At 37.9% G+C, this 22,988-nt stretch overlaps 1 long non-coding RNA gene across 2 annotated transcripts; it reads left to right on the forward strand.

Moving 5' to 3' along the window:
* Nucleotides 1-21,222: 21,222 nt before the first annotated feature.
* LOC120563460 lies at nucleotides 21,223-22,720 on the forward strand. Of its 2 annotated transcripts, none has more exons than XR_005639959.1 (3): nucleotides 21,223-21,394; nucleotides 22,335-22,420; nucleotides 22,691-22,719. It is a non-coding gene; the product is annotated as an uncharacterized LOC120563460 (long non-coding RNA). The 2 variants fall into 2 exon arrangements; XR_005639960.1 differs by having other exon boundaries at nucleotides 21,224-21,394; nucleotides 22,706-22,720.
* Nucleotides 22,721-22,988: the final 268 nt, after the last annotated feature.

A 22,988-nucleotide genomic window follows, 5' to 3' on the forward strand; every position in this document is an offset into this window, starting at 1 on the left:
AGTAAATCTTTTAAGATGATTTATTTCTTTTTGTATTCTTTGATAATAAAGGATCATGTACAATATATCAGTTTCCATGTGCATTGTATTTGCCATTCTTAGCACAAAGTGAGGGTTCTGTCCAATAAACTGGGACTATAATTTCGGAGGATTATACAATTATAAAACCTATCCTTATAGTCCAATCCTCCTTAGTTATAGTCTTAGATCACTGGACCAGTAACTAGATAGTGTAGACTAGTGTACATTCATAAAAACAACAGGACAAGGACACCGCAATGGACATGATTTGGCTGTGAAATTATCAATTGGGTTATGCTAAAATGCATGAGTGAAATTCTAAAATGTTTAAATGGTGTTTGAATTGTTGAAGCTGTTGCCATAATCAAATCTAACCTGTGACAAAGTGTTGCGCTAGACGATTAGATTGTGAGTGAGGTTATTTGAAGATTCGGGTCGCTTTTTGCTGACAGTGATAAGACCAACGTATAGAGACGCGTTGAGGGACAGAAACGTATCTGTTGTTTTCTTGTGATTGTAATAGGGATGAAAGGAGCCCTAGACTGTTTGTGGCCCAAATATTACCGATGTCCCATGGTGGGTGACATTGATTAGTGCGGGAATTTGGTGCGGATTTCTCTGTGTGATTGGTGCTTCGTTTGTAATGAGGTTCAGAACACATAAGGACGCGTAAGGCGTAAGTGAAGTTTTGACTGGTTCAAAGCAGATTATTTTGGATTATTTGGGTGCATGTTTAGCTTAGTTACACAGGAGAAAAAGAGGGAGTTAGGAGTTGAATTTGATTAGGGACATAGCCGGTAAACAATTCAAGACTAACCATTATCCATTCCAGTTTCAGATCAAGTGCTGCGTATTTGATGTGTTTCTGTCTTGTTTTGCTTTATGTGTTTTGGTCCTGTTTTGCTTTATGTGCTGTGTGTATTTGCAATTCAACAATGGGTCAAAATCATAGTAAAGCATCTTGTCAAGCGCTGAAATTACAAAGGAAAATGGAACTTTGACTTGCCTAGGAAACAGAGAAAATTTGTTTTAAAATTATTAAAGACTAATCCACATTTAAATGTTGAGGTTACTAAACCAGTTGATGAATTGACACCTAGAGAGTGGATGTTGAATAAATTGGGATTTTATTATGTCGAGCCGTTTCTGAGCGATTTAGAAAGATGGACCGATTCTAGATATCCTATTTCCGGTAGTTTTCATAAGAGTGATTTAAATTTGATAAGAGAATATGTAGTTGAAAATACAAAAGTAGCTGATTCAACATGGGATATATCATATATGATGGAAGTTCTAAAATGCATGGGAACTTTTGAGTGCACAATACCCCGAAAATGTTCGAAAAGCTACAATACGAAAAGATAAGCGCTTATTTAAACATTTCATGTTGGCTCAAGAGACAGGTGAGCAAGGGGGAGAGCAGGGACATCGTTAGGCCTGTTTTAGGGGGGCTGAAGCTACCCCAAAATGTTCCTAAGCCCCCCCAAATAATAAGAAAAATAATATATATATATATATATATATATATATATATTTTTAATATATTTTCTCTTTTTTTTTTTACAGTGCACTCTGTATCACTCACTACTTTGAATCAATCTTCCTTCACCATTCATCTGTTTGTGTCGTCGTCCACTGCAGTCAGTCTGTTTTATTTATATTTCACGAACTGTCAGCTGGTGGAAAAGACGGAGGCTCAACGAGCCCGCGTGCACGTAACGGTATGTGGACGAGCGAGGTAGAGAGGGACTGAAGAGAGAGAGCGCCTGGCGGCATTAAAACAAAGCAGCATGCTATCTCTATAGTATTAACAGTCCCCACAGAATGTTGTCACTGAAAACTAAATGTTATAGTGTCACTGTTAATGCTATTGTACTGTTATATCCTTCAATTTATTGAGCAGATGGATACTGGATGATATTTTGAGAGAGGGAGAAAGAGAGTTTTCTTCCTAAACAGGCATTTGTTGGCAGGTCTAGGCACTAAGGCATAGCCTAAACTAAATTATTTTATGATATTTATTATATATGCTATATTCTGACCAACTTAACTTTCTACATTATGTTATACAGTATGTAGATTTTGTAGGCTAGGCTCTACATGAACATACATACATATCAGTCCCTCCAGGAATTTGCGATGTTGCGATTGAAACAATTCATGCAAATTCAACCAATCACCCTGGTTTTTATTTTTAAAGTATAGTATACACAAAAATTTTATTTATTTTTTTCTATCGCAACTTCATTGCAACAAAAATATAAGTACGTTCCCCCCCATGCAGCTTTGATGCAGCTTTGAAGTATCTAAAAGCTAACATTAGAATAACATTTGTAAGTAAGATTTTACAAGGTAAAGTTTTGTATAGCCTGGAGGCTAAGCCCCCCCTGTCTTTCAATCCTAGTGACGTCCCTGGGGGAGAGGATGGTGTTGCAGCCGCATGCCCTCTGACCCTTCCCCAGGCCGCAGCTATGAATAAACATGGAGACAAAAAGTCTAGCTCAGAGACAGAGCCATTTAACTATAAATCATTATATCCCGCTTTGAATAATATTACAAAACCACCGGTAGACACAGACGACCAAATAGATGAAATAGACGAAGATTTAATGTGGTCATTTGCAAATACGAAAGATTCAAAAAATTTTAAACCAATTAGGAAAGTTGTGTCAGAGGTTATTTTTCCCTGAGAAATGTGATACAAGTCTAAGCTATAGAGCATATTTAATGTGAAGAGTTGTGGTTTCTGAATTGTTTGAAAGCGTTTGAAGCTGCAGAACGAAGGTTTTCTGATGATGAGAAAAAGTGCAATGAGCGTAAGCTGATGTTTGTGCGTGAGTGCATTGAGGCTGGATTTAAAAGGATTCTTGTCATAAAAAGGTCGAACCAAAATCAGAGAAATCAGATGTGTCGGATAAAATTTTTAGATGCTTTTACACAGCATTAACAAAATATCATCTAGACAAAAAGGCTGATATTACATGGAAAGCCCTTAGACATAACCACATAGCAAAGATTATGTCTTATGTTTCATATGACGAGGTGCAGAGATTTTTACATTGGATTGTATTAATATTAGACTATAATAAACAGCGTATGCAGGAGTCTACAGAGATGGAGAAAGATGAACATGTTGAAGCTCCTTTATTCATTTTTGATGATAAGGTTATGGAGAAACCACTAACTTTGGACACGCCCAATCCGTTAATTAACCCATTAGGATTCATTAATTGGTGGACGTCAGTGCTACTGCATGGAGCGATGTCTGGGAAGGATGTGAGATATATTTTGAAGACTTTAATGCCTAATGTGTCAATGGAAACTCTAATTGAGGAATGTCCAACATTGAGCTTTGATAATGATGGCCCAGTAGAGGGAGAAGTTACCATTAGCGATAAATTTCCCTGGGTGTCTAAGACACATCAGACAAAAAACACTGTGGCAGGACAGGATGTCACACAAATATTAAACTGCAAAAAGAGATCAGAGGAAAATGTATCAGAGTTTGCAATTCGGTTTCTTAAATGTTGGAAGGAACAGACAAAATTTGATGTTTCGGATAAAGCTGACGCATTTTTTGCATCAATGCTGATTAATGGACTGGGTACGAAAGAGGCCTTTGAAATTAGCATGTCCTGACCTGTTCTCATTAAGTCCTGCAGAGTTATTGAAGAAAATAAGAGCATTAGAAGCAATTAATCTCTTTACTCTTTTCAGGCTGTCAGTGAACAGAAGATCAAATTTTAGGATTTCAAACAGGAAATAGAATGAGAGGAAATGCAATGAGAGGAAGAAGTGGAGGAGCTAGACAATCGTATGATACACCGCGTTACAGATATGGAGGGAATAATGATGGCACAAGTTATCAAAATAATATTAATAATCGTGATGTTATTGACCGAGAGCGTAGGGCCAATAATTATAATTATAATTATTGCGGGAAACACGGACACTATATTCGGAATTGTCAGATGAGACGACAAAATAACGAAAAAGAGACGGGGGAGTATAGAGATAGGCAAGCCCCATATGCGAGACAAACAAACGAACCAACAGCACCAACAGCACCACCTTTTGGACAAGGACAGGGACTAACACGAGAAAAAAACTGACAACAGACCCACAACTTTTTTGTGGCCAAATAATTGAAATGGTTCTTTTCCACAATAAGACAACCGACAGAGGGACACGAATAATTTTCAGCTTATGCAAGTGCAGTTTTATTCAAACAGTGAACAGAATGAGCATACAGCCACGTCTGCCCTAGGATGAACCACATGTACATCATAGTGAATACCTTTTAAACACTTTTTGTGCTTACACAGCATGAGACATCTATTTCAGTTGGAACAGTTTACTCTTAAACTACACCTTTTATGGCACGTGCGCCTAATAGATTCCCACATTCCTGGCTCCAATTCCTCTGTGTGAAAGTTGTGCCCATTCTAAGCTAGGTTTTACTGTGAGACCATATCATCTTAAACTGACTGGTCTCTAGAAATTCCTTAGAATAGATAAGATACATTCAAACATCTGCATGCACACATACCAAACCTATCATCTGTATATATTATTATATCACAGTGGCGGCTGATGAAAAATATTCTAGGTGGGGCTGTTTGTGCGGGGGGTCTGGGGGTCCTTTTTGAAAATCGTAAAGGTAAATTCCTGCATTCTGGTGCATTTTAGGGTGACCAGCTGGAGATCCCAAATCATATGTCAAATTCATATGTGGGTAAATTTCAATGTTTCACACATATTGACTCATATTTGTTATTCACTATTTAATATAGGCCAACAAATTAAAAATGAGACATTGTTAGATGTTGATGCAGAGGAGCGCTGCTCAGTTTTAAAACAGCCAGACAGGTGACCACAGGTAGTTAGACCTCCACTTAGACTAGGCTACACGGGAACTGGTTTCTGCTGAACTGTCATTTAATGATCATAAATGAATATAGTACAATTCTCCTTAGTTATAGTCATAGTTCACTGGACCAGTAACTAGATAGTGTAGGCTACTGTGCATTCATCAAACAACAGGGAGAGGACACCTCAATGTTTTTTGTATAAATTATTATATTATATTATTATATTTTGATGTATATTTTTGTTTTTTTTAACTGATGAATACACAGTTACAGTCATGTTTACACTGGACATTGAGTTTATTAATTTCATTATCTTTATAGTTTCTACATTTCAGATTCCAATTTCTGCAGTCTTTCTTTTCTATGTCCATACATATGAGGAAGCTAAGCATATAATGTGTAGAGAAGGAAACTCGGCCTCTGTAAAAACAAAAGTGGCAGATAATAGCAGACCGACTGAATGCTAGTCCAAAAATATACATTTATGAACTACTGCTGTTAACTGAAACCAATGAAGGAGTCAATTGGCATTTGCACAAACACACAGCTGTACACTTTGCCTTAAAAGCTAGCAGTGGGAGTTAATGTTACTTAGGAAATGTATGTTTTATCACATACGAGAGAGAGGTAGCGATGGAATGAGAGGTATGTAGTAACATTATCTTCTACTCACTTTTAAAGTGCTCATATTATATTTTTAGGCTGCTTATGCATTCAGAAGGTCCACGATCGTCTGCCAAGCTTTCTCTCGCTGTTTCATTATAGTGTTACAGTTGTTTCACTTAATTTGCCTGAAAATATTTGAATATTTTGGAACTTATAAAAGTTATAAAGAGTACATTTGTTTCCATAATAACATGTCTGCAACCGGCACATCATTTCCTTCATTTTGTCATAAAGTATTGTATAAAGAGTTAAAATTGTGAGTGAGAGAAAGTCCAGGATTTAAAAAAGGTTTTTCACTAACTCTCTCTGGTTGTCTGTTGCTATAGAAACGGAGAGCAGGAGAGGGACCCAAACGTCACCACTGTCAACACTGTGACAAATCCTTCACAACATCTGGATATTTAAAGATTCATCGGAGAGTTCACACTGGACAAAATCTACACAGCTGTGATCAATGTGGGGCAGCTTTCACACTACAGAATACCCTAAAAAACATCAACGCATTCACACTGGAGAGAAGCCGTACAGCTGTGATCAATGTGGGAAATCATTTTCTTGTAGTAGTAACCTTGAAAGCCACCGACGTGTTCACACTGGAGAGAAGCCGTATTGGTGTGAACAATGTGGGAAATCGTTTTGTCATAGTAGTCACCTTAAAAGACACCAGCGCATTCACACTGCCTCGTAGTGAACATGTTTCAGAGCCCAGCTGTTTCCTCCTGTCTCCTCCTCTTGCCAGACCAGACCAGCAGTAACGACTATTTAAGTTTAGGAAAAAGATCGTGTTTGGATTAAAACATTACCAAAGAACACACATTCTTCTTCTTTGGATAAGATTAGACTATTTGCTGCAATAGCATATTGCTGTCTTCTACTTTTTTTACCGACATTGTCTTAAATTATTAGTTTTTAGATCCAAAATTGATCCGATCCGTGACTCAAAACCGTCATCCTGACCTTGAGTTTTGTGATCCCTTGCACCCATAGTTATAACCTTGTTATATCATTTGTGTAAGAATAACAAGTAAAGGACCAAATGGAAACTAGAAAATGCAATTTCTGAAAAGAATTGTAGTGGTGAATGCTAGAATCTTTGTGAAAACTGTGAAAATGGGGTTTAACAACAAATTTTTTCTTTAGAACATTTGGTGAATGAGGCCCATTGTTCTCATCTTTAGAAACAAGTTTTTTACTTTTTTACTTTTTTTCTCCTGAAAGGAAGTCAGTATAATTTTCTTTTTATCAATACATGTTTAAGGATTTTAGGATGAACAAAAACTCTCAACATTTTGCAGCAATGTTCAAAATAATAATTCTCCGGGCTGCTTTCTCATTTGGGCTTAGACATGGCATGGCTGCTCTAGAGCTATTAGTTTAAACCTTTGAACACATTTTTGAAACCCTTTAAATACTCCAAAACTCCCAAAAGTTGGAACACAAAATGTTTTAGCATTGTGAGACTATACAGAGATTTGGTCCATGGTTTAGCAAGCAATGCGTGGAAGGCCTTAATTTGGACATTGATCTAAAATTGGTCCAAACTTTGCTGTCATCCTTACCGACATACTGGAAGTTGGCCATTTTTAATTGTATGCTCTCTAGTTATTGTTGTTGTGTAGTTTAACATTATATTTTCCTACTTTGTGGAAGTTTCATTTAATATTCTTTGTCTTATATTTTATATTCACTGTTTGTATTGTCTGTGACTGAATGCGGTTTTAAATCTATTGAGGTTTCTTAAGACTCAAAGCAAAGACACTGATGGCACCTTGTATGGCAGCCTTGGCCGCAGTGTGTGAATGTGTGTGAATGGTGGATGGTTCCTGTACTATGTAAAAGCGCTTTGAGTAGTCTTTAAGACTTTGATGTTCGGAGAAAGGTCTCAAGTCTTTGATGTCTTTAAAAAGACCGGGACACTTTCATACCTTGAAAATAGACTGAAGACTGAAATGTCAGACACTCATATGTGTCATACTACAACATATTTGAACATTCAACATGCATTTACACTGGATGTGTTGCATAGGGTGTTTGGCTACGTGGCAAAAGTGTTAATCGCTAACTCGATAGCTCTATGGCTACTTCCACTCTAAGCGAGTCCCCACTCCCTCGCAGGATTTCATCTTTATTCAGAGATACTCAGAAAGAAATTGCAGATCTCAAGAATGAGATTCGGATGCTTTTAGAGGACCAAAAACACAAGGATGCTTTACTAACAACCTGCCTGAACGTAGCTCACGACCAGTCGCTCCAGATTTCGTCTCTTACGGCGGCCCTCCAGGACACGGAACACTGGGATCCATCTGCCTACCACCAGCGCCCATCATCCTGTTCTACGCCCAACTTCAAGGCGTCTTGGACTGAGGTGGTTTGCGGCCGAAAGAGGGCCTCAAATAGGGCTCCATCGCCTTCTGCATCGCCTCCCACCGTCAGCCTTTCAAATCGCTTCGGCGTTTTGTCAGAGCTGGCGGCTGGTGGATCGGGATCATGCCCGAGAACTGGTGTTGCTGGAGCCTCTGTGCGGTGGAGGTCAAAATCATCTCTAGCAAGAAAAAATCTCCATGGAGAAATGTCGCACCTGTAAGATTAGAAAAAAGAGAGTGTCAAAAAGCTGAACGCAGGTGGCGAAAAACATATCTAAAGGTCCATTATGAAATCTATAAAGACAGACTTTGTATTTTTAATGTGGTACTGAGAAATGCAAGGCGGAGGTTCTTCTCTGAAATTATTTCAAAAAACTCTAATAATTCACGTGCTCTATTTGCTACTGTCGATAGGTTATCAAACCCTCCAGTACCAGTAGCATCTGACTTTTTGTCCACCGAAGCTTGCAATAACTTTGCAATCTTCTTTAGTAAAAAAATTCAGAAAATTAGACTTACAGTCAGTGCATCCATATCAGGTACAGGATATGTGCTGTCTCAATGCTTAAGCAAAACAAGTCCTCATATGACACAATTTCAAACGATTCACCAAGGTCAACTGGCGGAGTTTATACAAAATCTGAAAACCTCTTCCTGTTGCCTTGATATTTTACCAACTGGCTTTTTTAAAAATGTTTCGAATTGTTTGGTCTCAGATCTTTTACAAATTGTAAACATGTCTCTTCAAACAGGCATCTTCCCACAGGCGTTAAAAACTGCAGTAATCAAGCCACTCTTAAAAAAGAATAACCTAGATACATCACTTATGGACAACTATAGGCCTATATCAAACCTCCCATTCTTAAGTAAAATTATTGAAAAAGCGGTTTTTCAACAAATAAACCTTTTATTGTCCCAAAAGAATATTTTGGATCCCTTACAGTCGGGTTTTCGGCCACATCATAGCACTGAGACAGCTCTTCTGAAAATCTTTAATGATATCCACCTAAGCACAGATAGTGGCAAAACGACAGTCTTAGTTTTACTAGATCTCAGCGCTGCATTTGACACCGTTGACCACGACATATTATTAAATAGACTGGAAAACTGGGTAGGCCTTTCTGGAACAGTACTACAGTGGTTTGAATCCTATTTAAAAAATAGAAATTACTATGTGTCAATAGGTAACTATGCATCTGAGCGTACAAGTTTGACATGTGGAGTTCCCCAAGGCTCCATCCTGGGGCCTCTACTGTTTAATATATACATGCTGCCCCTAGCTAAAATCATGGAAAACAACAACATAAACTATCACAGCTATGCGGATGATACACAGATTTATATAACCTTGTCACCCGGAGACTACAGTCCAATACAACACCTGGCCAGGTGCATTGAACAAATCAACGAATGGATGTGCCAGAATTTCCTAAAATTAAATGAAGATAAAACGGAGGTGATCATTTTTGGACCTAAAAATGAACGATTAAAAGTAAATGCTCATCTTCAATCAACAATGTTAAAAACAACAGACAAAACAAGAAATCTTGGCATAATTATGGACTCTGACCTAAATTTTAACAGTCACATTAGGTCAGTAACAAAATCTGCCTATTATCATCTTAAAAATATAGCAAGGGTAAAAGGACTTATGTGCCAACAGGATTTAGAAAAACTTATCCATGCTTTCATTTTCAGTAGACTTGACTACTGCAACGGCGTTTTTACAGGTATTCATAAAAAGTCTATTAAACAGCTGCAGCTGATTCAGAACGCTGCTGCACGAGTCCTTACCAACACCAAAAAAATAGATCACATCACTCCAGTTCTGAAGCCCTTACACTGGCTTCCTGTGCATCAAAGAATAGATTTCAAAATACTCATGTTAGTTTATAAGTCACTAAACGGTTTAGGACCAATTTACCTTTCAAATCTGCTACTACACTATGAGCCGTTGAGATCCTTGAGATCATCAGGGACGGGCCTGCTGCCCGACCCCAGAGTCGGAACAAAAAGGGAAGCGCTGCGTTCAGCTTCTATGGTCCCTACATCTGGAACAAACTAACGCAAAACTGTAGGTCGGCTCCTAATCTCAGCTCTTTTAAATCAAGGCTGAAGACCTTTCTTTTTAACACTGCCTTTTCTTAATTCATTTTTGTATTTAAATTTTATTTTTTTTATTCATTTATTTTATTATATAATTGTTTCGTCATCTGTTACCAATTTGTATGATATTTTTAACTGTTTTTATGTCTTGTGTAAAGCACTTTGAATCGCATTGCTGCTGAATTGTGCTATAGAAATAAAGTTGCCTTGCCTTGATGATGTCATACAAAATAAAATAAAAAAGAAAGCAACCTGTTTGGACACTAAAGAATGATGGAGCAGCAGGAAACAGACCAGGTCAAATAGCAAACAGCTGATTTATTCATCTGACTTGTAGAATAAAGTCAATGATTGAATTGTTTTAAATGTCTGGGAATGTGGAACAACTAAATCCAAAATAAATGAGATAAAACAAGGCCACATGCTGATTGTGTGACTTGATTTGATGGATTTATTCTTCCTGTTGTGTCTGTGTTTAAACTAATTAAAAGTTACTACAAAAGTAAAAGAACTGAAAGTTCTGTTGTTGCTGCTGACAGACTCAGTTTATTATTCTAAGTGTCTGACAACATTATGGGATGGATCCCTACAGAGATAGACCTTTTAGTTAAAGAGTAAGATCCTTTTAGTTTAACATGAAACAGCCCCGAAATCACCATCAACAAACTACACCAGACTCCATGTAAATAATCAGGACTTTTAGCGTGTATAGAGCCAGCATATCTCCACCAGACTCCATGTAAATAATCAGGACTTTTAGCGTGTATAGAGCCAGCATATCTCCACCAGACTCCATGTAAATAATCAGGACTTTGAGCGTGTATAGAGCCAGCATATCTCCACCAGACTCCATGTAAATAATCAGGACTTTTAGCGTGTATAGAGCCAGCATATTTCCACCAGACTCCATGTAAATAAGCAGGACTTTTAGTGTGTATAGAGCCAGCATATCTCCACCAGACTCCATGTAAATAATCAGGACTTTTAGCGTGTATAGAGCCAGCATATTTCCACCAGACTCCATGTAAATAATCAGGACTTTTAGCGTGTATAGAGCCAGCATATTTCCACCAGAAGCCATGTAAATAATCAGGACTTTTAGCGTGTATAGAGCCAGCATATTTCCACAGGTAAATGGGTGAATTAAGGGCTGTTTTATTTAAATGGAGTCTGGTGGAAACATACTGTACATTGCAATGCTTACATTATAATTTTTATTTCTCTTTATACTTACAAATTGTTTTAATTATTTAAGTGTTCTACATTATTTAATACTCAAGTAAAGTACAAGTACCTTGAGTTAAGTACAGTACTTATACTTGAGTAAATGTACTCAGTTACAGTCCACCACTAACGCTGATTAATTAACTGAATGTGTATCTGTTGTTTCCCTCCTGACCTCCAGGTGGCAGCGTTCTTTCATTTTAAATTTTAAACTGAAAAACTCTGACTTGGAGAGAATAAACCAAACTGGAAGTCTTGTTGCTTCACTATGAAACACATGATTTCCCATGGGTTAAAAAACCCAGAATTAGCCAAAAGGCTATTTTTCATCTGTAGTCCCCTGCCTTCGATGTTTAAAAAGGCATTTTTAAAATACAAAACAAAAAACAACACAAGCAAACAAGTCTTAGCACAAAGCATCACAAAAACAGAACACAACAAAACAGAGCTCAACACACAACGTAGCACAAAACAAGACACAACACAAAAGCAGAAGGATGTACAACAAAGCAAAACAACAGGGTCTAAAGTAAAAAAAAAAATATATTAGGGCTGTCAATCGATTAAAAAAAATTAACTAATTAATCGCACAATTTGCTGTAGTTAATCGCGATTAATCGCGTTTTTAAATTGAGAAGCTTGTAGTAATGGATATTTAAATGCAAAATCACTTAAATTTGCAAATATGAAGAGAAAACAAACAAGGAAAGGTTCTGCTAAGTTCAGAATGTTTAATATCTTTCAGAACAACAGCAGCAACAATTTGGCTTATTTAGTCCTGCTGAAGGCTGCTGAAACGGTTAGAAACTGTCCGACTTGAGAGCAGATTTTTGTCACCACCCCCAATATTAGCCACATACCTAATATACCATATTCTGAATAATATACAAATGTATATATATATATATATATATATATATATATATATATATATATAGAGAAGAGAGAGAATATAAATTACAATCTAGGCAGTACTTAATATCACATGCACAGCAATCCATTACCAATGTAAAGCGACATTACACTACATTTCGGCAGCACAGCAGTAGCACAACAGACAAATCAAACTTAAACCGCAGCTCAATGTAGCGAAACAGCAGCTTACCGGTGGCGCATCTCTCCTGACGAGACAACATGTCGGAACTAGTACTCGGTCCCGTTAAAGCCCGTGCTCATTCATTTCTGGATTCTAACACATCATCTTTTTTCTCTTTTGGGATCTTACTGGTCCATGTTTCAACTCTTGGCCGGGCCCGTAAGGGCCTACTTCAATCAGGTAAATCCCTCCTAGAGTAGCGCCCGCCTGCTCTTATGGAGACGATATACGTTTCTCAGCCGCCACATGAAGTAAACAAACACAGCTGCATTAATTTCGTTAATTTTTTTTACGAGTTAAATATTAAAAATTAACGCAAAAATACTTAACGTTAATTTTGACAGCCCTAATAATATATATATATATATATATATATATATATACAGTTGAAACCAGATATTTACATACACTTAAAAAAACACAAAAACATTTATTTCTTTACTGTCATACATTAAATCAGAGTAAACTTTTTCTGTTTTACATCAATACATATTAACATATTTTTTGCATTTGTTAAATTTCAGAATCGAGCAAGGGAGAATTTGTATGTATTTTTTTTATCACTTTGATCAAAGTCAGAGGTATACATACACTTCCTTAGTATTTGGTAGAATTGCCCCTGAAACTGTTTCACTTGGGCCAAACGTTTTGGGGATCCTTCCATAAGCTTTCTACAATAGTTTGCTGGAATTTTGGCCCACTCCTCTTGACAGAACTGTGGATGCATATAAAGGCACACCTCAAACACAGAGCCTCTTTCTTTGACATCATGGAAAAATCAAGAAAAATCAACCAAGACATCAGGAAAAGAATTTTGGACCTCCACAAGTGTGGCTCATCCTTAGGTACAATTTCCAGATGCCTGAAGGTCCCACGTTCATCTGTTCAGACAATAATACGCAAGTATAAAAAACATGGGAATGTAAAACCATCATACCGCTCAGAAAGGAGACGGATTCTGAGTCCCAGAGAGGAACGTTTTTTGGTGCGAAATGTGCGAATCAATCCCAGGACAACAGCAAAAGACCTTGTGAAGATGCTAGCTGAAAATGGTAAGACAGTGTCATTATCCACAGTAAACGAGTCCTGTACCACTATGAGCTAAAAGGTTACTCCGGGAGAAGAAAGCCATTACTTCAAAACCACCATAAAAAAGCCAGATTACAGTTTGCAACTGCACATGGGGACAAACATCTTAATTTCTGGAGACATGTCCTGTGGTCTGACGAAACAAAAATTCAACTGTTCGGCCGTAATGATAAACAGTATATTTGGAGGAAAAAGGGCGAAGCCTTGAAGCCTCAGAACACCATCCCAACTGTGAAGTATGGGGGGGTTAGTATAATGTTGTGGGGCTGCTTTGCTGCATAAGGGACTGGTGCACTTCACAAAATAGATTGCATCATGAGAAAAGAAAATTTTGTGGATATATTGAAGCAACATCTGAAGACAGCAGCCAGGAAGTTAAAGCTTGGGTGCAAATGGGTCTTCCAAATGGACACTGACCCCAAGCATACCTCCAAATTAGTTACAAAGTGGCTTAAGGACAACAAAGTCAAGGTATTGGAGTGGCCATCACAAAGCCCTGATCTCAATCCCATAGAACATTTGTGGGCAGCACTGAAAAGGCGAGTGCGAGCAAGAAGGCCTACAAACCTGACCCAGTTACACCAGTTCTGTCAAGAGGAGTGGGCCAAAATTCCAGCAAACTATTGTAGAAAGCTTGTGGAAGGATCCCCAAAACGTTTGGCCCAAGTGGAACAATTTCAGGGGCAATTCTACCAAATACTAAGGAAGTGTATGTATACTTCTGACTTTGATGAAAGTGATAAACAAAATACATAAAAATTCTCCCTCGCTCGATTCTGACATTTAACAAATGCAAAAAATAAGTTAATATGTATTGATCTAAAACAGAAAAAGTTTACTCTGATTTAATGTATGACAGTAAAGAAATAAATGTTTTTGTGGGTTTTTTTGAAGTGTATGTAAATATCAACCTTTTATTTAAGTACATTACTTTGGTGTTAAAAAAAAAATCGCATTTAGAAAAAGAAAACTTGAAATCATGTGTCCCACAATTATTGGCACCCCTAACAATTCCGCTGAAAAATTTAATAGATTTTTTTTTAAATATATTTTTCTGTAGTTGCTAAAGTTGGTCAGGGTATCTAGGAACTTTTAAATAGTAATTCATGACTTCCTGTTTCCCTGGGGTATAAATATGACGTGACACAGAGTCCTAATTCTCTTACCCATTTGTCAATATGGCAAAGACAAGAGAACACACAATTCAAGTAAGGCAGATGTGTGTTGACCTTCATAAGTCAGGCAATGGCTACAAGAAAATAGCCACTGGCCTTAACTTGCCCGTATCTACAGTCAGAGGAATCATTAAGAAGTTTAAAACAACTGGAACAGTGACAAACTAGGCTGGAAGAGGTCCCAAGTTTATCTTGCCACAACGCACAGTGAGGAGGATGGTAAGAGAAGTAAAAAAAAGTCCTAAGCTCACTGTCACAGAATTGCATCAAAGAGTGGCATCTTGGGGTCACGAAGTCTAAAAAAAAAAACATCAGACTCTCTACATGCCAACAAGCTGTTTGGGAGGCATGCAAGGAAAAAGCCTTTTCTCACTAACACTCACAAACGTAAACGTCTGGAGGTTGCTAAGCGGCACTGGGACTTCAACTGGGATCGTGTGCTTTGGTCAGATGAGACTAAGATTGAGATTTTTGGCAACAAACACTCTAAGTGGGTCTGGTGTAAAACAAAAGATGAGTATGCCGAAAAGCACCTTCAACACCGTGAAGTATGGTGGAGGATCTGTGATGCTTTGGGGCTGTTTCTCTTCCAAAGGCCCTGGGTGTTTAATTGTAGCAGGGAGGAGTAGGGAATGGCGGACCCAAAAATGCAGAGAGCAGGCAGGCAGGCAGGAGTAAGTTGAAAACGAGGATTTAATGATGAAACACAAAAGGAAACCAAGGAAGTCCTGAGCGCATCAGCAGGCAAAAACAACAATCCCAAAAATGAAACAAAAGGAAATCCATGGAGCACAAAACCAGACACGAACTAACACCGGGAGACACGATAGGCACACACAGAAACATACAAACACAAACAATGATCTGACACTGGACAGGGGGAACACCAACATTGTTGTTTAACTTAACTTTGTCACTGCGTGGTACACGTGAACTGTCCTCATGCTGAAAACGTGACTTCACTCCCCGAGACGCAAGAAGAAAGCAAAAATATACATTTTTACTAAGGAAAATGACAAAAATAGTAACGCACAGTGACTTGGAAGTAACTTTAATCTGATTACTGGTTTGGAAATAGTAACGCGTTAGATTACTCGTTACTGAAAAAAGTGCTCAGATTAGAGTAACTAATAACACGTTACTAATAACGCATTACGTGGCATCACTGTTTATAGTCTTAGTTCACTGGACCAGTAACTAGATAGTGTAGGCTACTGTGCATTCATCAAACAACAGGGAGAGGACACCTCAATGGTTTTTGTATAAATTATTATATCATATTATTTTTTAAACTGATGAATATACAGTTACAATCATGTTTACAGTGTGTATTGAGTTTATCACTTAATTATCTTTATTGTTCTAGATTTCAGAGTTCTTCACTTCCATATATATATGAGGAAGCTAAGCATATAATATGTAGAGAAGGAAACTCGGCCTCTGTAAAAACAAAACAAAAGTGGCAGATAATATACAATATATACATAAATGTACATTTAAAAATATACATTTATGAACTAAAGCTCTTGACTGTAACCATTGAAGGAGTCATTTGTTATTTGCACAAACAAACAGCCGTACACGCCGCCTTAAAAGCAAGCAGTGGAAGTGATTATGTTACTTAGGAAATGTATATTTTATCCCATAAGAGAGAGAGAAGTATGTAGGCTATGCATCATATTCTAGCATTGTAGATATAAGGGGGTGTAATTGATCTTCATGGTAAATTTCCTGAGTAACATTATCTTCTGCTCACTTTTAAAGTGCTCATATTATATTTTTAGGCTGCTTATGCATTCAGACGGTCCACGATCGTCTGCCAAGCTTCCTCTCGCTGTTTCATTACAGTGTTACAGTTGTTTCATTATAATTTGTCTGAAAAAATTTGAATATTTCGGAACTTATAAAAGTTATAAAGAGTACATTTGCTTCCATAATAACATGTCTGCAACCGGCACATAATTTCCTTCATTTTGTCATAAAGTATTGTATAAAGAGTGAAAATTGTGAGTGAGAGAAAGTCCAGGATTTAAAAAAGGTTGTTCACTAACTCTCTCTGGTTGTCTGTTGCTATAGAAACGGAGAGCAGGAGAGGGACCCAAATGTCACCACTGTCAGCACTGTGACAAATCCTTCCCAACATCTGGATATTTAAAGATTCATCGGAGAGTTCACACTGGAGAGAATCTACACAGCTGTGATCAATGTGGGGCAGCTTTCACAAGACAGAGTACCCTAAACAAGCATCAACGCATTCACACTGGAGAGATGCCGTACAACTGTGATCAATGTTGGGCAGCTTTCACACAACAGAGTAACCTAAAAACCCATCAACGCATTCACACAACAGAGTAACCTAAAAATACATCAACGCATTCACACTGGAGAGAAGCCGTACTGGTGTGAACAATGTGGGAAAACTTTTTCTCAGAGGAGTCACCTTGAAAGCCACCAACGTGTTCACACTGGAGAGAAGCCGTACTGGTGTGAACAATGTGGGAAAATGTTTTCTCACAGTAGTAGCCTTAAACTTCACCAGCTCATTCACACTGCCTCGTAGTGAACATGTTTCAGAGCCCAGCTGTTTCCTCCTGCCTCCTCCTCATGCCCTGATAGCTGTGTTGTTATATTCCTATCTTCTCTCCACATTGAAGGCTGACCAGCAGTAACGACTATTTAAATTTAGGAAAAAGATCGTGTTTGGATTAAAACGCTACCAAAGAACACACATTCTTCTTCTTTGGATTAGGTAGACTAGTTGCTGCAATAGCATATTGCTGCCCTCTACTGATTGTTACCGACATTGTCTTAAATTATCCCTTCTCCTCATCCTGTCCCCTCTCCCTCCGTTCCGTGCTTCCGAACACTAACTCCCTAACCCCCAGCTAGCAGATAGGGAAGAGATGTTTGCTCTATGTGACAAAAATGTTGTAGCCTAAAGCTTAGAGCAACTTTAACAAGTAACAAATGAAACTAGAAAATGCAGTTTCTGAAAAAATGAATGGTGAATGCCAGAATCTTTGTGAAAACTGCATGAGTGGGGTTTAACAACAAATTTCTTCTTAAGAACATTTGGTGAATGAGGCCCATTGTTCTCATGTTTAGAAACATGTTTTTTACTTTTTTCTCCTGAAAAAAAAGCCAGTATAATTTTCTAATGTTTAAGGATTTTAGGATGAACAAAAACTCTCAACATTTTGCAGCAATGTTCAAAATAATAATTCTCCGGGCTGCTTTCGCATTTGGGCCTAGACGTGGCATGGCTGCTCTAGGGCTATTAGTTTTAACCTTTTTTGAAATCGTTTAAATACTCCAAAACTCCCAAAGGTTGGCACACAAAACGTTTTAGCATTGTGAGACTATACAGTGATTTGGTCCATGGTTTAACAAGCAATGTGTGGAAGGCCTTAATTTGGACATTGATTTAAAACTGGTCCAAAGATTCCTCTCATCCTTACCGACATACTGGAAGTTGGCCTTTTGTAATTGTATGCTCTCTAGTTATTGTTGTTTTGTAGTTTAACATTATATTTTCCTACTTTGTGGAAGTTTCATTTAATATTTGTCTGATATTTTATATTCACTGTTTGTATTTTCTGTGACTGAATGTGGTTTTAAATCTATTGAGGTTTGTTCAGACTCAATGCAAAGACAAATGTCATACAAAATCAAAATAAGGGAAACAGACCAGGTCAGATAGCAAACAGGTTATTTATTCATCTGACTCGTAGAATAACATTAATTATTCAATTGTTTTAAATGTCTGAGAATGTGGAACAACTAAATGCAAAATAAATGAAATAAAACAAGGCCACATGCTGATTATTTGTGACTTGATTTGATGGATTTATTCTTCCTGTTGTGTCTGTATTTAAACTCCTAATTAAAAGGTCAAGTTTCCATCCACTAAAAGTTCTGTTGTTGCTGCTCAGATTATTATTCTAAGTGTCTGACAACATTATGGGATGGATCCCTACAGAGATAGACCTTTTAGGTAAAGAGTAAGATCCTTTTAGTTTAACATGAAACAGCCCCACTTTACACATTGTACCTCTTTCTCTACACAACAAACAAAGACACTCTGCTTATACACCAGACTCCATGTAAATAATCAGGACTTTTAGCATGTATAGAGCCAGCATATTTCCACCAGACTCCATGTAAATAATCAGGACTTTTAGCGTGTATAGAGCCACCATATCTCCACCAGACTCCATGTAAATAATCAGGACTTTTAGCGTGTATATAGCCAGCATATCTTCACCAGACTCCATGTAAATAATCAGGACTTTTAGCGTGTATAGAGCCAGCATATCTCCACATGTAAATGGGTGAATTAAGGGTTTATTTCAACCAAACCAGAGTGGTGATTGTTGGAACAGTGAAAAGATGAACCAAGACAGCTTTTGATAGTTTTATTTAGTTTCTGTCCACTTTGAATGAAGTGTGTTTAATAATCATGAAATTGCTGTTTTATTTAAATGGTGGAAACATACATTGAAATGCTTACATTATATTTTATTTCTCTTTATACTTACAATTTTTTTTATTATTTAAGTGCTGTACATTATTTAATACTTGAGTAAAGTACAAGTACCTTGAGTTAAAGTGATGGTTCGGAGTAATTTACCCTAGGGTCCTTTGCACCATGACCTCGAGCCAAACACGCCCCCAGAAGCTTTTTTAACCTGGGTCTAACATTGGGCGAGTTAGCGTAGAGTAGCGTTAGTCAGAATGTACACAAATCTAAACTATTTTAATGTTGCCGTGGGACAAAGTGAGACTAGCCTCCAATCAAATGCCATGTATGTAGATATTATGTTCATATAGTGGATCAACGTTGAAAGATATTTGATTAAGTTTGAATTACTTGACACCGACGTGGATAGGCACTTTTGCCCCGGGCATAAGGTGCATTTCACGATTACATTTGTTCCTTTAATTTCTTGGACATTTCTTGGAAGGTTTGAAATATATAATATGACTGACAATAATATGACAGACTGCATCACGGAATACATCAAATTCTGTGAGAACATCACCATGCCCCCCCAGACTGTACGCTGCCTTCCCCCTCCCCAGCCGTGGATCACCAGTGACCTGAAAGTTCTTCTGAATGAGAAGAAGAAAGCTTTCAGGTCCTGGGACAGACAGGAGCTCAGGGGAGTACAGCACAAACTAAAGGGATAAACTGAGGGAATGTAAAAACTCCTCCAGGAGGAAGCTGGAGGCCAGTCTACAGGAGAACAATATGAGGGAGATCACCGGGGGTGGGGGTAGAAGAAGACCAACACCAGGCAGCCATGAGAGATCAAACAAGCTGAACTGTTACTTTAACAGGTTTAGCTCACAGACATCCCCTGCCTCTTCTACCACTCCACCTGGATCACTGACTACCTGACAGACAGACCTCAGTCTCCTGGATCACTGACTACCTGACATGTCATGTCACCTACAGAAGTTCTCTGATGACTCTGCAGTTGTTGGGTGTATAAGGGATGGACAGGAGGGAGAGTACAGAGCGCTGGTGGACAACTTTGTGGAGTGGTCTGGTAAGAATCACCTGCTGCTGAACGTGGATAAGACCAGAGAGATGGTGATTGACTTCAGGAGGAAGGGAACGGCTCTGCAGCCCCTTTGCATTCTGGGTGGAGATGTGGACATGGTTGAGGAGTGAAGATACCTGGGTGTCAACATCAACAACAGGCTGAACTGGAAAACCAACAGCACTGCTGTTTACAAGAAGGGGATGAGCAGACTCTATTCCTGGTCCAACAGAGGAGCCCCTTCTCTAAGAGGCTCCGACAGCTTCGATGTCGCACGGACCGCTACAGGAAATCCTTCCTACCACAGGCAATTCAACTTTTTAACACTTCATCACTGAGTGTGAGAGAAGACTCATATACATCACAACTGCACTGAATGCACCTTGCACAACCTTGCACAACAGGGAAACAGTTGTACATTTCTGCTCCCCAACTTGCACATTAAGTTTATCTATATCTATTGAAACAGTTGTGCATTTTATTTCCAAATTGTATATATTTTAAATATTGCTTGTGTAGTATTCAATTATTATTTCATGCACTGTAAACCCGAACGTTCAAAGTAATTAAATAGATTAAGTAGTGTATACTCAAAGTTTTAGAACAAGTTCTACTAACTTAATTTTGTCAAGTTGGTGTAACATGTTCTTCCTTTTTGAGTATTGTTAACTAATATTTTTTGATTAAATGGAACTATTTTGTGTATAAGTAAGCATAACTTAAAAACATAACTTAAGTACAATGTAATAGAATTGAGTAATAACATACTGAGAATGATAAAGTCCTGTTATTTCTATTGTTTAAAATAGGGATGATTTAAAAATAAACTGAATTTATATAGCACATGTTAAAATACAATAAAATCTCAAAGTGCTTTACCAAATAAGTAAAATCGATCATAATAAATAAATTGCAATAGCAAATGGTCTGAAATGCATTAGACATTAGTGGAGGACAAAATGTATTTATTTTTTGCTTCATCAGTTTAATGTAGCCTATATATTCTTTTTATTTTTATTTAAGCAGCTGCAGGGATAATTTTGTATGGAGAGTTAATCTCTGATTCAACCTGCGAAGCAGAAGGTGGCGCTAATTTGCACACTACACTGATTCCTTACCGCTCTTTGGAAAAACACAGAAGAAGAAAAGTTTGAACAACGCAGCAAGGCGGGAAGCAGCAGACAGTAGGGTTGCAGAAACTACCTACGCAGCAGCAATCAGCCTCACTGGACTTACTGTAAGTTTTGAATGTTAATATTCATTCGCTTTTACTTCTCTTTATAAATTTTGTATGTGTTTGTCTCAGAGACACGTGACCTTCTCCAAGCCCCGCCCTTCACTGGCTTATCACGCTGAGTCTTGTAGGGTTTTGCAACTTGTCAGATATAGGTTAGCTGCTAAAGAGCTAGCTAGCCACTTAGCCGCGACCAATAACGTTACCAGAGACTATTTAGAAGGACTTTGACGTTACGCACTCCAGCAGCACAACTAAGCGTCTTCTAACTACCACTAACTGACTCCCTGAAGAATTTGACGACGGATGAATCTAGTAATCACCACGTCTCATTCCCGGCTTAAAAGTTGTCCGGCAAGGGGGGGTTAGAAAATTTGTTGTTAGAAGAAGCACTAACAGACACCTGGTATGTTAGTAGAAGCACTAACAGACACTTCATATGCGATAGTTAGTTTTTGTTGCTGGAAACTTTCAATAGTGCACAAAAGAGCATAAACGCCTCAACTGAGTTCCTACACTGCAAGTCCGGCTCTCTGTGTAGCTTCTAGGGGACGCTAGTTTTAAATTCTGTGTGAGCAGACTGTCTGAGACACGGAGATTGCGGTTAACAGAACGAGTCAACTGCCCGTGCCTGCCTACTTGTGTTGCCTCGGTTTTAAAACAAACCCACCCTGCTGGAGGCAAGCTGCTTTTCATGACAAAGATGAATAAAGTAAAAACCCTTAATAGTAAAGCTTTGGTTTGTAGAAATGGTATTATTGTTGATTAACCATGCACTAAGGTTCAAGTGTGGCTGCTTTTTTTTACAGTAATGTTAATTTTGCTTGATGGCTTTAGTAACTTGACACTTATGGGGATTAAATGAAAAAGATCATTAACAGGGAACATTTATAAATGGAAGTATTTATAATTTGACACTCTTTGAATGCTTTTAATTGTTCAGTTTCAGATCAGTTTATGCCTTTGCATCTTGCTGTTCCAGTTTCAAGAAGTTAAGGAAGATAACTGGAGATGTGATAACGATACCAGGTAATCCAATGAATGTGTATTCTTCTATCACCCCCCACCTCCCCCCCTCTAAATACCAATAACTTGAATCGTTTTTTTTTTTTCTCAGACAAGGTTTTAGTGTGGTAACCCCAAATCATACGCACTCCCACATACACTACATTATTGTTTTTTCTACTTTCCTGTTTGATCAAAATAAAGTGTTTTGCTTTATTTAAGTCAACAATTAATGAATGTGTTCTGTTCACGAATACCTACTAATCATATTTTACTTAACTTTGTATTTGCTAGCAAAAATTGTTGAAGAAGACTGAGAAGAAAAACCCCCTCATTAGAAAGATGATGGAGACCACATTTCCCCTACGACCGCAGACCATAGTGATGTCCTGCCCACCAGTGAACGACCTCATGGATCTCTGGCTTGCTCTTAAAATAGAGTCTGAGGTAATATGGATCAGCTCTCTCTTTTAAAGTGAAAATTGTGATTCTTACTCATTTGGCTGATATTTTTGCTTTATTAATGTGTGCAAGATTCTTCAAATTGAACTGTTTTTTTAATAAGTGTTGTTGCTGTATTCTCCTCTGGCTG

This window comes from Perca fluviatilis, chromosome 8 (assembly GCF_010015445.1).
Source record: "Perca fluviatilis chromosome 8, GENO_Pfluv_1.0, whole genome shotgun sequence".
NCBI lineage: Eukaryota > Metazoa > Chordata > Actinopteri > Perciformes > Percidae > Perca > Perca fluviatilis.